At 38.1% G+C, this 17,506-nt stretch overlaps 1 protein-coding gene across 1 annotated transcript in view; it reads right to left on the bottom strand.

Moving 5' to 3' along the window:
• The window catches only part of CFAP91 (cilia and flagella associated protein 91), a 131,462-nt gene that overhangs the window by 68,304 nt on the left and 45,652 nt on the right, over positions 1–17,506 (bottom strand). The gene's annotated exons all lie outside the window — the stretch shown is intronic.

Here is a 17,506-nt window from a genome sequence, read left to right as displayed (position 1 = left end):
TCAACTAATATTTGACAAGGGAGTCAAAAATAGTCAATAGGGAAAAGACAGTCGCTTCAATAAGTGGTGCTGGGAAAACTGGGTATTCACATGCAGAAGAATGAAACTGGACCCTTATCTTACATTTTTCACAAAAATTAACTTGAAATGGATTAAAGACTTAAATGTAAAACTCTTAGAAGATAAGGGAAAAGCTCCTTGATATTAGTCTTGGCAATGATATTTTGGATATGATACCAAAAGCACAAGCAACAAAAACAAAAATAAACAAACTGGACTACATCAAACCAAAAATCTTCTACACAGCAAAAGAAACAATCAACAAAATGAAAAAGTAGCCTATGAAATGGGCAAAAACATTTGCAAACCATATATCTGATAAGGGGTTATATTCTAAATGTATCAGGAACAGATATTACTCAAAACAAAAAACAGGGCTTCCCTGGTGGCGCAGTGGTTGAGAGTCCGCCTGCCGATGCAGGGGACACGGGTTCGTGCCCCGGTCCGGGAGGATCACACATGCTGCGGAGCGGCTGGGCCCGTGAGCCATGGCCGCTGAGCCTGCGCGTCCGGAGCCTGTGCTCCGCAACGGGGAGAGGCCACAACAGTGAGAGGCCCGCGTACCGCAAAACAAACAAACAAACAAACAAAAAACAATGTGATTTTAAAATGGGCAAAAGACCTGAATAGACATTTTCCCAAAAAAGATATAGAGATGGCTAACAGGTACATGAAAAGGTGTTCAACATCACTAATCGTCAGGGAATTGCAAATCAAAACTACAGTGAGATATCACCTCATGCCTGTTAGAATGGCTATTATCAAAAAGAAGAGAGAGGACGCTCTCCTCTTCCAAGATGGACTTCATTCTGCCTATGGAATGTGTATCTCTGCTTTCATTTTACTATGGCTTAATTGTTTCTTGTGCGAAGCCAAGGACCCTCACTTGGTGGCCTGTCCCAGGAACTCACCCGAGACCTGGGACATGACCACCCTCTTCAAGCCCCATTTTCCTGCAACCTCTTTACAAAGGATATTAATAAATCTACTTCTTACCCAAAAGAAAAAAAAAAGACAAGCAATAACAAGTGCTGGCAAGGATGTGGGGAAAAGGAAACCCTTGTGCACTGTTGGGGGGAATGTAAATTGGTACAGTCATTATGGCAAATAGTTCCATAAGAATTCCATAGAGGTTCCTCAAAAAATTAAAAATAGAACTACCATATGATCTAGACATTTCCCTTCTGGGTATATAGCTGAAGGAAATGAAATCACTACATCAAAGAGGTATCTGCACCCCATGTTCATTGCAGCATTATTTACAATAGTCAAGACGTGGAAACAGCTGAAGTGTCTATTGGCAGATGAGTGGGTAAATAAAGTGATATATACAAAGTGATATATATATATATAAAGCGATATATATATATATTCAGTCACGAAAAAAGAAGAGAATCCTGCCATTTGTGATAACATGGATGAAACCTGAGGGCATTATGCTAAGCAAAATAAGTCAGTCAGAAACAGATAAATACTGTATAATCTCATTATATCTGGAATCTAAAAAACTGAATTCATAGAAACAGAGAGTATACTGGTGGTTGCCAGGGGCAAAGTGGTGGGAGAAATGGGTGAAAGTGGTCAAAGGGTACAAACTTTCAGTTATAAGATGAAAAAATTCTTGGGGCTTCCCTGGTGGCTCAGTGGTTGAGAGTCCGCCTGCCAATGCAGGACACACGGGTTCGAGCCCTGGTCTGGGAAGATCCCACATGCCACGGAGCCGCTGGCCCCGTGAGCCACAATTACTGAGCCTGTGCGTCTGGAGCCTGTGCTCTGCAACGAGAGGCCGCAATAGTGAGAGGCCCACGCACCGCGATGAGGAGTGGCCCCCACTTGCCACAACTAGAGAAAGCCCTCGCACAGAAACAAAGACCCAACACAGCCATAAATTAAAAAAAAAAAAAAAAAAGAGCTGGTGACACGTACGTGCGCCAAGTCAGCGCGAATTGGAGAAAAGATGAAAAAATTCTGGAGAGCTAATGTACAGCATGCTGACTACACTTAACAAAACTGTATTGTATACTTGAAAGTTGCTAAGAGTGAATCTTAAATGTTCTCACCCCCCCCACACACACACACAGTAAATATGTGGGGTGATGGATGTGTTAATTAACCTTATTGTGGTAATCATTTTGCAATATATATGTGTACCAAATCAGCATGTAGTACATCTTAAACTTACACAATGTTACATGTCAATTATGTCTAAATAAAGCTAGGAAAAAGAACTATACATAAACAAAATACAGTATTATTTTTAAGTTCATATTTACATATGTGATGTTTTACTATAAATATTCTGTTACTTGCTTTTTTTTTTTTTTTTTTTTTTTTTGCGGTATGCGGGCCTCTCACTGTTGTGGCCTCCCCCGTTGCGGAGCACAGGCTCCGGACGCGCAGGCTCCGGACGCGCAGGCTCAGCGGCCATGGCTCACGGGCCCAGCCGCTCCGCGGCATATGGGATCCTCCCAGACCGGGGCACGAACCCGTATCCCCTGCATCGGCAGGCGGACTCTCAACCACTTGCGCCACCAGGGAGGCCCTGTTACTTGCTTTTTTATTCAGCTTTGTTTTGGGAATCTGGCCATGCCAATATAGAGAGACGTAATTTCATTCTTCCATTGTAGGACTCTACCACAATTTAAGCTGTCTGTTCAAATTGACATTTAGATTGGTTCTAATTTTTTGATTACACATAATAATGCTGCAACAAACATCTAATACTGGTCTTATTATGACCATGTATGAATTTCTCTAGGAACCTTAGAAGGATCTAGAGCCTAGCAACTAATCACAAAATACAATCATTTAAAATATTTCTGAATATTGCCAAATTTGCCTCCAAAAAGCATATTTTTTCTCAAGCTTTCTGAGATTCTCCTGATCCTCTTCCACAGTCCATGCTACCTAGTCTCAGCTGCTTTCCACAGTCCTTACAAGTATTTAGTGGTTCAAAGACTCATATATACGTGAGTTTCACTGAGAATGGAATTTGTTCTTGGGAGTTCTTTTGGAGTTGTGCTTGTTGCTTTTGTATAATTTCTGGGAAGAGAAAAGATGCTGATTTACATACATGGTTATACTGCAAGTAGAGATTTGGATTAGAGTTGCTTGCAGATATAAAATACTTGTGAGAGAAATAATACTTATTCAAGCATGAGTCTTCCCATTTATAAACATGATGTTCCTCTTTTTTTGTCAAATCTTTGTGTATGTGCTTAAGGAACAATTTATATTTTTCTCCATAAATGCCTTGTGCATGTTTTATTAAGTGCTTTCCTGGGACTTTGTTATTTGTTGCTATTAAAAATATGATTTTTCAATAATATTTCTAATTACATATTGCTCATACATACAAAACTTACCGATATTTGTATGTTGGTTTCATAATAGGATACCTTATTAAACTGAGGTTCTTAGTTCTGATAATTTATTTCATTTGATTTTTCTATATGAGTACATTGTCTGCATATATAGTTTTGCTTCTTCTTTCTAATCCTCATACCTAATTCTTCTCTTGTCTTACTGCACTGACTCAATTATTTCTCTATCAGGATGCTATTATTGTCATATTGGGCAAAAAATTAATTGTTGGATGAAACTGCCCCATGCAGGGTAGGATGTTTAGTATCCATGCCAGCCTACCTCCCCCAAACCCAACCCATTTGTCTCATCATTATTACATACAAAAATGCCACCCAGGTTTCCAAATGTCCATGGGGGTGATGGGTCATAGCCTAGTTTAATAAGCTCTGGGCTAGGATCTTCTCTGCATTGCTAAATAATAGTGGTGATAAAGCAATCACTGTCTTTTTCTTTATTTTAAGGGTAAAGCTTCTCAAGTCTCACCTTTAGTATTATGTTTATCGAAGATAACCTTTATTAAGTTACTAAAATTTCCTTCTGATCTCAGCTTATTTAGAGTTTATAACATGAATGCATGTTGAATGTTATCAAACACTACTTTTCCTGCACCTATAGAGGCATTTTTCTGAAATTTTCTGTTAAAATGGTAAAATGCATTGGTTAGTTTTCTGATATTGTACTAAACTTGAATTTGTACAATTAACCCATTTGGTTATGATAAGTCATCTTTTTAAATTCTATAAGAGGGCTTCCCTGGTGGCACAGTGGTTAAGAATCCAACTGCCAATGCAGGGGACACAGGTTCGAGCCCTGGTCCAGGAATATCCCACATGCCGCGGAGCAACTAAGCCCGTGTGCCACAACTACTAAGCCTGCACTCTAGAGCCCGCAAGCCACAACTACTGAGCCCATGTGCCACAACTACTGAAGCCTGTGCACCTAGAGCCCGTGCTCCGCAACAAGAGAAGCCATGACAATGAGAAGCCCACACACTGCAACAAACTGTAGCCCCTGCTCACTGCAACTAGAGAAAGCCCACACACAGCAATGAAGACCCAACACAGCCATAAATAAATAAATAAATAAATAAATAAATAGTAGATAAAGTGTACAATTCAGTGGTGTTTATAAAAAATAAATAAATAAATAAAATACTACAAGATTTGATTGCTGAACCTAGGGTTTCTGCTCTAGCAACTTGGGAGATGACCCTGCCCCAATAGGGCAGTGATGGCCTCTGAGCAGAGAAGAAGGCCTTCCTCACACCTGGCTATGGCCCTACCCTCTCCATCTCCAACCCTACCTCCTACCAAGTTGATAGCTGCCAGCACACCCTGAGTAAACAAGTGACTTCTGTTCACGTCAAATCTAGCTCTCCCACCAAAGGCACTGGGCACATGCAGACTATATAGGGACACTTGTACATAAGCCCACCCATTAAAGATCACTGTAGGGGCTTCCCTCGTGGCGCAGTGGTTGAGAGTCCGACTGCTGGTGCAGGGGACACGGGTTCGTGCCCCGGTCCAGGAAGATCCCACATGCCGTGGAGCGGCTGGGCCCGTGAGCCATGGCCTCTGAGCCTGCGCGTCCGGAGCCTGTGCTCTGCAAAGGGAGGGGCCACAACAGTGAGAGGCCCGCATACAGAAAAAAAAAAAGATCGCTGTAGGTAACTGTTTCACCTAAATTCATAGAGACAGAGAAAGTTAAGCAAAATGAAAAGACACAGGAATGCATCTCAATTGAAAGAGAAAGAAAAAACCCATGGAAAAAATAATGAAACAGAAATAAACAATTTATAAGATAAAAAACTCAAAGCATTAGTAATAAGAATGTGAGCTGAATTAGGGAAAAGAATAGATGAGCAGAGTGAGAATTTTAACAAGGAACTAGAAAATATAAAAAAGAACCAGTCAGAACTGAAGAATACAATAACTGACATGAAAAACACACTAGAAGGGGGACTTCCCTGGTGGCTCAGTGGTTAAGAACCTGCCTGCCAATGCAGGGGACATGGATTGGAGCCCTGGTCTGGGAAGATCCCACATGCCATGGAGCAACTAAGCCTGTGCACCACAACTACTGAGCCTGCGCTCTAGAGCCCGCAAGCCACAACTACGGAGCCCATGTGCCACATCTACTGAAGCCTGTATGCCTAGAGCCTGTGCTCCACAATGAGAAGCCACTGCAATGAGAAGACTGTGCACCACAACTAAGAGTAGCCCCCACTCACCACAACCAGAGAAAGCCCACATGCAGCAACAAAGACCCAACACAGCCAAAAATAAATATAAATAAATAAATTAATCAATAAATTAATAAAAAAGAAGATGAACAAAAGCTTGTCTTAAAAAAACACACTAGAAGGAATGAATAGCAACTAAGTGATAAAGAAGAATGCGTAAGTGATCTGGAAGATGGAATAATGGAAATCACCCAATCAGTGCATTAAAAGAAAAACAAACTTTAAAAAATGAGAACAGTTTAAGAGGTCTCTAGGATAACATCAAGTGTACCAACATTCCCATTATAGGGGTTTCAGAAGGAGAAGAGAGAGAAAGGTTGTGAAATGTATTTGAAGAAATTATGACTGAAAACTTCTGGAACCTGAAGAAGGAAACAAATATCCAAGTACAGGAAGCAAAGAAAGTTCCAAACAAGATGAACCAAAACAGACCCACATCAAGATAAATCATAATGAAAATGGTAAAAATTAAAGAGAGGATTCTGAAGGCAGCAAGAAAAAAACAGAGTCATTTACAAGGGAATACCCATAAGGCTATCAGCTGATGTCTCTGCAAAGACTCTGCAGGCCAGAGAGAGTGACATGATATATTCAAAGTGCTAAAAGAGAAAAATCTGCAACCTAGGATACTCTATCCAGCAGGATTATCATTTAGAATTGAAGGGGAGATAAAGAACTTCTCCGACAAGCAAAAAACTAATACAGCTCATCAATACTAAACCTACCCTAAAAGAAATGTTAAAGGGTCTTCTGTAAGTGGAAAAAAAAGGCTATAATAAAAGGTAAGAATCTATGTGGAGGAGGGGAGTAAAAAGGTAGATATTTTAAATGGGTGTGAACTTAAATTACTACCATTTAAAACAAGTAGATGTAGTTATAGGTCATAATATAGGAATTCCATGGTAACCACAAATCAAAAACCTACAACAGATACACAAAAATGAAGAGGAAAGGCATAAGCATACTAGTAAAGAAAATAATCAAACCACAAAGGAAGAAAAAGAAACTAAAAGCAGAAGAAAAGAACAAGAAAGACCTACAAAAACAAGCAGAAAACAAGTAACAAAATGACAATAAGTACATAACTATCAACAATTACTTTAAATGTCAATGAATGAAATGCTCCAATCAAAAGAAATAGGGTGGCTGAATGGATAAAAACGCAAGACCCATCTCTAGGCTGCTTACAAAAGACTCACTTCAGAACTAAAGACACACAGAGACTAAAAGTGAGAGGATGGAAAAAGATATTTCATGAAACAGAAACGAGAAGAAAACGAGGGTAGCAATACCATATCAGACAAAATATACTTTAAAACAAAGGCTATAAAGAAAGACAAAGAAGGGCATTATATAATGATAAAAAGATCAATAGAAGAGAAGATATTATACTCGTTAACATATATGCACCCAGTACTGGAGCACCTAAATATATAAATCAAATATTAACAGACAAAAGGGAGAAACTGACAGTAATATAACAATAGTAGAGGACTTTAACACCCTACTTATATCTGTGGACATATCATCCAGATAGAAAATCAATAAGGCATTAGTGGTCTTAAATGATACAATAGACTATACGTTGGACTTAATGGATATCTACAGGACATCCATCCAAAAACAGCAGAATACACATTCTTTTCAAGTGCATATGGAATATTCTCCAGGATAGATCACATACTAGGCCATAAAACAAATCTCAACAAATCTAAGAGAATAGAAATTATATCAAGCATTTTTTTCTGACCACAACAGTATAAAACTAAAAATCAATTATGGCAAGAAAAATCAGAAAAGCATACACATGTAGAGACTAAACAACATGCTACTAAAAAACAAAGTATCAATGAAGAAATCAAAGAGAAAATCAGAAAATATCTTGGCAAATGAAAATGGAAACACACCCTTCCAAAAATTTATGGGATGCAGCAAAAGCAGCTCCAGAAGGGAATTTTGTAGCAATACAGGCCTTCCTCAAGAAACAAGAAAAATCTCAAATAAACAACCTAACCTACCACCTAAAGGAATTAGAAAAAGAAAAGTAAAGCCCAAAGTCAGCAGAAGGAAATAAAAATCAGAGAGGAAATAAATAGAGCAAAAAAATTTTTTTAAAGATCAATGAAACCAAGAACTGGTTCTTTGAAAAGATAAACAAAATTGATAAAACCTTAGCCAGGCTAACAAGAAAAGAGAGAGGGGGGTGCTTCCCTGGTGGCACAGTGGTTGAGAGTCCACCTGCCGATACAGGGGACATGGGTTCGTGCCCCGGTCCGGGAGGATCCCACATGCCGCAGAGCGGCTGGTCCTGTGAGCCATGGCCACTGAGCCTGCGCATCCGGGACCTGTGCTCCGCAACAGGAGAGGCCACAACAGTGAGAGGCCCGCATACCATAAAAAAAAAAGAGAAAGAAAAGAGAGAGGACCCAGGTAAACAAAACAAGAAGCAAAAGAGGAGAAGTGGGCTTCCCTGGTGGCACAGTGGTTGAGAGTCCGCCTGCTGATGCAGGGGACACAGGTTCGTGCCCCGGTCTGGGAAGATCCCACATGCCACGGAGTGGCTGAGCCTGTGAGCCATGGCTGCTGAGCCTGTGTGTCCAGAGCCTATGCTCTGCAATGGGAGAGACCACAACAGTGAGAGGCCCACGTACCACAAAAAAAAAAAAAAATGAGGAGAAGTAACAACCAATAACACAGAGATTTACAAACTCATAACAAAATACTACTAACAGTTATAAGCCAACTAATTGGACAACCTAGAAGAAATGGAGAAATTTCTAGAAACATACAATCTTCCAAGACTGAACAAGGAAGAAAAAGATCATCTCAACAGACAGATCACTAGTAGTGAAATTGAATTTGTAATTTAAAAAACTCCTACCAAACAAAAATCTGGGACCAGTCATCTTCACAGGGGAATTTTACCAAACATATAAAGAAGAGCTAATAACATCCTTCTCAAATTAATCCAAACACTTGAAGAGAATGAAACACTCCCAAATTCATTCTATGAGGCTACCACTGCCCTGATATCAAAACCAGACAAAGACACTGCAAAAAAAGAAGATTACAGGCCAATATCTTTGATGAATATAGATACAAAAATCCGCAACAAAATATTAGCAAACTGAATCCAACAATATATAATAAGGATCATACACCATGATCAAGTGAGATTTATTTGAGGGATGCAAGGATGGTTCAGTATTTGCAAATCAATCAGTGCAATACACCACAGTAACAAAAGGAAGGAGAAAAATCACACAATCATTTCAATAGATACAGAAAAAGCATTTGACAAAATTCAAAATCCATTCATGATAAAAACTATCATCGACATTGGTATAGAGGGAACATATCTCAGCATAATAAAGGCCATTTATGACAAACTCACAGCTAACATCATACTCAAAGGTGAAAAGCTTTCAGTCTTTACTCTAAAATAAGAAAAAGACAAGGATGCCCACTCTCACCACTTCTATTTAATGTAGTATTGGAAGTTCTAGTCACAGCAATCAGACAAGGAAAAAAATGCATCCAAATTAGAAGGGAAGAAGTAAAACTATCATTCTTTGTGTATGACATGATACTATATATAGAAAACCCAAAGTCGTGACATGATATATATATATAGAAAACCCAAAGTCTAATACCCAAAAAGGTATTAGAACTAAAAATGAATTCAGCAAAGTTGCAGGATACAAGATTAATATACAGAAATCTTTTACTTTTCTATATACTAACAATGAACTATCAGAAAGAGAAAGCAAAACAGAAAAAAATCCCATCAAAAAGAGTAAAATACTAATAAACTTAACCAAGGAGGTGAGAGACCTATACTCTAAAAACTATAAAACACTGATGAAGGAATTTAGAAATGATACCAAGAAATGGAAAAATATACTGTGCTTTGGATTGGAAGAATTAATATTGTTAAAATGTCCATACCAGGGCTTCCCTGGTGGTGCAGTGGTTGAGAGTCCGCCTGCCGATGCAGGGGACAGGGGTTCGTGCCCTGGTCCAGGAAGATCCCACATGCCATGGAGAGGCTAGGCCCATGAGCCATGGCCACTGAGCCTGTGCATCCAGAGCCTGTGCTCCACAACGGGAGAGGCCACAACAATGAGAGGCCCGCGTACCGCAAAAAAAAAAAAAAAAAAAAGTCCATATCACCCAAAGCAATCTACAGACTTAATTCAATCTCTAACAAAATATCCATGACATTTCAACAGAACTAGAACAAATAATCCTAAAATTCATATGAAGCCACAAAAGACTCCAAATTGCCAAAGTAATTTGAGAAAAAAGAACAAAGCTGGATGTATCATGCTCCCTGACCTCAGACTATACTACAAAGCTACAATAATGAAAACAGCATGGTACTGGCACAAAAACAGATATAGAGATCAATGGAACACAATAGAGAACTCAGAAATAAACTCATACTCCTATGATCAATTAATCTATGACAAAGGAGGCAAGAATCTACAATGGAGAAAATACAGTCTCTTCAATAAATGGTACTGGGAAAAGGAGACAGATACATGTAAAAGAATGAAATTAGAACATTCTCTCACAACATATATAAAATAAACTCAAAATGGACTACAGACCTAAGTGTAAGACCTGAAACCATAAAATTCCTAGAAGAAAACATAGGCAGAACACTCTTACATAAATCATAGCCATATTCTTCTGGATATGTCTCCTAAGGCAAAGGAAACAAAAGCAAAAATAAACAAATGGGACCTAATTAAACTCAAAAGCTTTTGTACAGCAAAGGAAATCACTGACAAAATGAAAAAAAACCTACTGAAAGGGAGAAAATATTTTCAAGTGATATAACTGACAAGTGGTTAATATCAAAATATATAAACAGCTCATACAACTCAATATCTAAAAAACCAAACAACCCAATTAAAAAATGGACAAAAGAGCTGAAGAGACATTTTTCCAAATAAGACATACAGATGGCCAACAGGCACATGAAAAGATGCTCAATATCACTAATCATCAGAGAAATGTAAACCACAATCAGATGTCACCTCACACCTGTCAGAATGGTTATCACCAAAAAGTCTACAAATAACAAACACTGGGAAGGATGTAGAGAAATGGGAACCCTTGTACACTGCTGGTAGAAATTAAAATTGATGCAGCCACTATGGAAAACAGGAAGTTCCTCAAAAAACTAAAAATAGAACTACCATATGATGCAGCAATTCCACTCCTGGGTATATATCCCCCCCAAAAAAACAACCCCAAAACACTAACTTGAAAAGATACATGCACCCCAATGTTCACAGCAGCATTACTTACAGTAGCCAAGATATGGAAGCAACCCAAGAATCCATCAACAGGTGAATGGATTAAGAAGATGTGGTGTATATATACAATGGAATTTACTCAGCCATAAAAAAGGAATAAATTTCTGCCATTTGCAACAACATAGATGGACCTAGAGCATATTATCCTCAGTGAAATAAGCCAGACAGAGAAAGACATAGTGAATGTTATCACTTACATGTAGAATCTAAAAAATAAAACAAAGGAGCGTATATAACAAAACAGAAACAACCTCACAGATATAGAAAACAAACTAGTGGATACCAATGAGGAGAGGGAAGGGGTGGGAGGGTGAAACAGGGGTACGGGATTAAGAGATACAAACTACTATGTATAAAATAGATAAGCAATGATGATATATTATACAGCACATGGACATACAGCCATTATTTTGTAATAACTTTAAATGGAGTATAATCTATTAAAAATTCACTATGCTGTACACCTGAAACTAATATAATCTTAGTTTTTAAATGTAGGGCAAAAGTGATGCATAGTGTTCTCTTATAGTCCCTAAATCGTTTAGTCTATAGTATGTCCCTCTTCCAATTCTAATACTCTTTATTTGCAACTTCTGTCTTTGGTCTTGGTGTTTCCCACAAGAAGTTTCAGTATATTATTAATCTTTATCCAAAAAATTTATGATCGTAATGACCATTTCCTTTGCCTTTTTAAGGTTTCTTACTGGTTTCTGATTTAAAATTTATTATTTACTTAACTTGTGAAGATTAAATAAGTTGAAAACATAAAGCACTTGGAACAGTTCTTGGCACATAGCACTCAATTTTTTTCTTAGTGCTTTCAGTGTCAACCTTTTACTGTCATTATTTTTCCCTTATTTTTATGCAAACATTCTACTAATGTATAATATATACACAGAAAGGTACACAAAGGAACATCCCAAATAACCAGCACTCAGATCAAGGAATAGAATTTACCAGAACCCTAGATTGCCCATCATATTCCCTCCCAGTCTCTACTTGCCTCAGGGATAGCCACCAGCCTGATTCCTAACATATTAATTTAGTTCTGGTAGGTTTTGAGCTTTATATAAATGAAATCAAATGTAGGTACTCTTGGGGCTTCCCTCGTGGCACAGTGGTTGAGAGTCCGCCTGCCAATGCAGGGAACACGGGTTCGTGCCCCGGTCCAGGCAGATCCCACATGCTGTGGAGCAGCTGGGCCCGTGAGCCATGGCCGCTGAGCCTGCGCATCCGGAGCCTGTGCTCCGCAATGGGAGAGGCCACAACAGTGAGAGGCCTGCGTACCGCCAAAAAAAAAAAAATGTAGGTACTCTTTAGTGTCTTACTTCTTTTGCTCAGCAATATGTATGTGAGATTCACCCATGTGGTTATGTGTAGCTGTACTTTCATTCTCGTTACTATATAGTATTCCACTGTGTGAACATACTACAGGTTATTCATCCATTCTATGGTTGATGGACATCTGGGTTGTTTTCAGTTCAGAGTTACTATGAATAGTACTGCTATGAACATTCTTGCACTTGTCTCTTGGTGAAAGTCATATATGTATTTCTTTTTTTTTTTTTTTTTTTGCGGTATGCGGGCCTCTCACTGTTGTGGCCTCCCCCACTGCAGAGCACAGGCTCCGGACGCGCAGGCTCAGCGGCCATGGCTCACGGGCCCAGCCGCTCCGCGGCACATGGGATCCTCCCAGACCGGGGCACGAACCCGTATCCCCTGCATCGGCAGGCGGACTCTCAACCACTTGCGCCACCAGGGAGGCCCTGTATTTCTTACAGTAGAGCTAAGTACTCATTTTTCTTGGGTATATAGTGAGGGATGACGTTCCTGGGTTGTAGGTATTGTGTCAGCTTTAGAAGATACTACCAGTTTCCAAAGAATGGTTGCAATATATACATGCAGTATATGAAATTCTCTTTGCTTCAAATCCTTATCATCACTTAGTAATATCAATCTTTTTAACATTAGCTATTCTGGTATATCTGTAGTATCAAACTGAGATTTTAATTTGCATTTCCCTGATGACTAATCAGGTTGAACACTGTTTCATATGTTGATTGGTCATTTGAAAACCCATTTTATCAAGTGACTGCTCACATCATTTGCTAACTTTTCTATTGGGTCGTCTTTTTCTTGTTGATTTGTAGTAGTTCTTTATGTGTTCTAGATATGAGTCTTCTGTCATATGTAGGTACTGCAAATATCTTCTCCCAATATGTGGTTTGCCTTTTCACTATCTTAATGTATTTTGGTGAACAGAGGTTCTCAATTTTAATGTGATCTAATTTCTTAATTTTCCCTTTATGGTTAGCATTTTTTGTTCTATTTAATAAAATGTGTGCCTACCCATGAAAATATTCTCTTATGTTTCCTTCTAAATTTTTGTTTCACCTTTCACATTTAGACATCTGGGATTGGTTCAGTTTATGGTGTGAACTAGGAATTGAGTCACTGTTTTCAAGATGACTATCTAATCGACTCAGCACCATTTATTGAAAAGATCATTTTTTTTCTAGTGTACTGTAGTATCATCTTTGTCTTAAGTCAGATGATATCTACTTGTGGGTTAATTTCTGGACTCCCTATTCTGTAACAATGATCTATTTGTGTACCTTTGAGAATATACCACACTGTGTAATTACTGCAGCTTTAAAGTAAGTCTTTGTATCTCATAGTGTATACTGTTCTGTTTCTTCACATATGCCTTGGCTACTTTTGACCCTTTCACATTTCCATATTAATTCTAGAGTCAGGTTATCAATTTACACACACACACACACACACACACACACACACGTTGGTTTTGTTTGTTTGTTTTTCCCAGTACTGCCTGGAGGTAGAAATCAGAATCAAAGTTCACTTTTGCACATGGATATCTAATTGTTTCATCAACATTTATTGAAAAGACCTTTTTCCCACTGAATATAGTGGCATCTTTCTCATAAATCAAATGACTATAAATGTGGAGTGAGAAATCTGCCAGTTCAAAGGAGCCCAGAACCATAATTATTTCCTTGAAATGCTACAGCCAAGTTATTTCCACATTCAGTTTCTTAATGCATAATCAGATCTACAGCAGGTGTCGCCATGGCTTACCACATGCAAACTCTTTTATGTGAAATACATTAATAATCTTGTTCAAATCACCTAAATCCTAACTTTTGATAGCTTAATCTGAAAGAGGAGCATTAAAAAATCTTCCACTGTGAATAGGAATTTGTCCATTTCTCCTTGTGATTCAATCAGTTTTGCTTCATATTTTGAGTCTATGCAGAGTAAATTCAAATTCATAACAGATATAACTTCTGGTGGGTTTTTCCTTTTATAACTATTTCATGTTCTTCATTATCCCTTTTACTGTTTTCTGATTAACTTTGGTCTAATATTAACATTGCTACACCAGCTTTCTTTGGGTCAGCTTTCAGTATATTTTCCACTCCTTTATTTTCAAAGTTATAATGCTGTTTTATAAATAGCAAGCTGTTTTTGCTGGGTTTTAATGAATTCAATCCCAGAATTTTTTAATAGGCAAGTTTAAGTCACTTTTATTATATATTTTGATTATTAAAATATTTGAACATTTTCCCTACACTTTACTATGCATTTTCTATTTATCGTGTTTTTTCTTTGTGTTTTCCCCCATTTCTACTGTTATTTCCTCTTTTTCTACTTTACCAATTGTGAAATGATATATTTCTTCTCTTTTTTCCAGAGGTTACACATAAATTTTTTAACCTAGAAATTTCCACTCATAGTTTTCTAATAAAGTCTAAAACTAATTAATATTGCTGTCTCTCCAAAAGAAAATAGAATTTTCGCATGCTTTATTCTTATTTCTTCTTAACTCCAGTACTCAGTGTGGTTCTTAATCAAGCAGTAGCAGCAGCATCTGAGAGCTTGGTAGAAATGCAAATTCTCCACCCTTTCTCAGACCTAATAAATCAGAATCTTTGGGAAGGGGCCAGGAATCAGTGTTTTAACAAGCTCACCAGATGATTCTTATTCATGCAAAAATCTGAAAAGGACTGATCTAGAGCAGAGGTCATCAAACTTTCTCTGTGAAAGGCCAGTGAGTAAATATATGAGGCTTTGTGGGCCACACAGTCTCTTTCAGTTACTCAATTCTGCATGGCAGTGCAAAAGCAGGCAAGGACACTAAGTAACAAATAAGTTTGGCTGTATTCCAATAAAACCCTTTTAGGGTCACTGGAATTTTAATTTCATATCATTTTCACATGTCACAAAATAGTACAAATAATTTTCACATGTCGCAAAATAGGTTTTTTTCATCCATTTTTAAATGTAAAAATCATCCTTAACTTGCAGGCCATATAAAAAAAGGCAATAGGCCAAACTGGCCTATGGACCATAGTTTGCCAATCCTGATCTAGAGTTTTAGTACTTGTTTCATTCTTTTTTTTTTTTTAAGTATAATTTTTAAAACCTCAACACTTAAAATTTTTAATCACATATTTTTCTCTTATTTTGCTCATCATATTCTTAAACACTGCTTCTTCCTTTTGGGCTTATCTTTCTTCTTGTTGAAATATGTCCTTTTGTTCTTCCTTTTCAGATTAATAGCTAACATGTATAGAATGCTTATTTACATACTAAGCACTGGTCTAAGCACATTACATAAATGAATTTAAATTAATCTTTACAATAGCCTATGAGATAGACCTATGAAATGTCCTATCCTGTGAAAGTGTCCTTATTTCACCTTCACTGAATAACAGTTTGGCTGGTATAAGAATTCTAGATTTGGAATTATTTTCCCACAGCACTTTAGAGATAATACTACAAAATGCCCACCTGGAGTACTCCTGCTCTTAGAGAGCCTGGAATTCCATACATAAATTGCCCCAAGCCCACTTCCAAAATTTACATGGGCCTCTTCCCAGGATTCAGACTCCTGAGGGCAGACTATATGCTGCTGTTTGTTCACCCTTAAGCCCAAGGCATAGCCAAGTGGCAGCTGTTTGCAAGGATGTGTAAACAGAAAATGGTGAAGCAAGGTGGGGCAATCATATACATTCATGACAGGTCCCTTGTGATGTTGAACAGAGCCAGAGAAAAGGGCAGGCCACTAGGCAGCCTCTCCCATTGCTGCCACATTCCAGCATGTAATCCCAAAAAGTCTAAGAATTTTAAATGTACATTTGTCCTTTCAACTTTTTAGAAAGATTTATTTGTGAAAAATATAGAATGTATTTTATCTAACAGATAGTGCCTTGATTTATAATTTTTAAACATCTATACCTATATCAATAGTATATGGGCCTCTATTTGAACCTCTGCCCAAGGTCTCACCAATGAGGAGGTAGTCCTAACTCATGGAGGTTTTTATTGATACTTCAACCCCAGAGCTGCCAGTGGCAGGGCTCCAGATTAGGCCTTTTACCAAGTGAAGCACTTCTGAGCCCCTGCCCAGATTTCTTGTTTTAGATGTCCTGGTTCTGGTCCTCCTGCAGCTCAACGCTAAGCCCTTGTCACACCAAGAGATAAAGCCCAAGGCACCAGATAAGAGCACTTGGCTTAGACTGGCAGGCACTGGGCTTCAATCCTATCTGTGGGCAGGAGAAAAGTTTGTCTCCTTTAGTTTAAGCAGGTAACTCAGATCTGCTCCCCACCATTCAGAGTCCCTGCTTACCATCACAGGTTCCCAGCTATTTCTTTCTTTTAGGAAGAAGTCTCCACTTCTAGACTATGGAAATTTTCTTCCTTGCTTTTAAGTGTGGTTATTAATCTTTATAATATGTCTTTTATGTGCTCAGAGCAGAGGGAAAGATTTCAGCATACTTTTAACCTGTCATCTAGGCCTGAAATTAGAGCCTCTGGTTTAAAGTGTGGGTGTCAAGAATGCTTAATCTGGATTCATAAAGTGGGCCAGGAAACAAGAATCAAAACTAGAACTCAGATATAAACATCTTCTTTGCCTGTGACGCAGAATTGATCACAGCAATTAATTACATAGGGGAAACAAAAGTAATCTCATTTTAATAAAAATCATTACAGTGTACCAACTATCTTCATGACCTTAGACGAGTCAGCCCCTCTGGTTCTCAGCTTCCCAGCTACAATCAAGTAAGTTCAATAAGCTAATGCCTAATAATTTCTAAAGGTCCCTTCTCTTATTAATTTTTATAGTTTCACGTAATAAGGGCCTAGACCGGAGTGAATTTCTATACTCTGAGAGTGAATTTCTGAGCCTGGAAGACATTAGCATTTCAGAGATAACATCAAAAGAAATCATCCAAATTATCAAATAAAGTATATAAGAGAGCCTTGATAAATTGCAAGATATTTTATCAAAGAAAGATAATATTATTACATATGTTGGAATAGGCATTCAGTATTATACACTCAAGAAAGGTTTATGTGTAAAGAAGGAGTATGAATGCCTCAGTGAAAAAGAACTAATTCACTGGGAGAAACAGTGAGAAGAGGGAGGGGAGTCGTCAGCAAAGTAACCACAAAATTAAGCCGAAATATAACTTCAGCTTCAGGG

The sequence above is a fragment of the Mesoplodon densirostris genome, chromosome 5, assembly GCF_025265405.1.
Source record: "Mesoplodon densirostris isolate mMesDen1 chromosome 5, mMesDen1 primary haplotype, whole genome shotgun sequence".
Lineage (NCBI taxonomy): Eukaryota > Metazoa > Chordata > Mammalia > Artiodactyla > Ziphiidae > Mesoplodon > Mesoplodon densirostris.
This window is presented reverse-complemented; position numbering and strand designations above follow the sequence as displayed.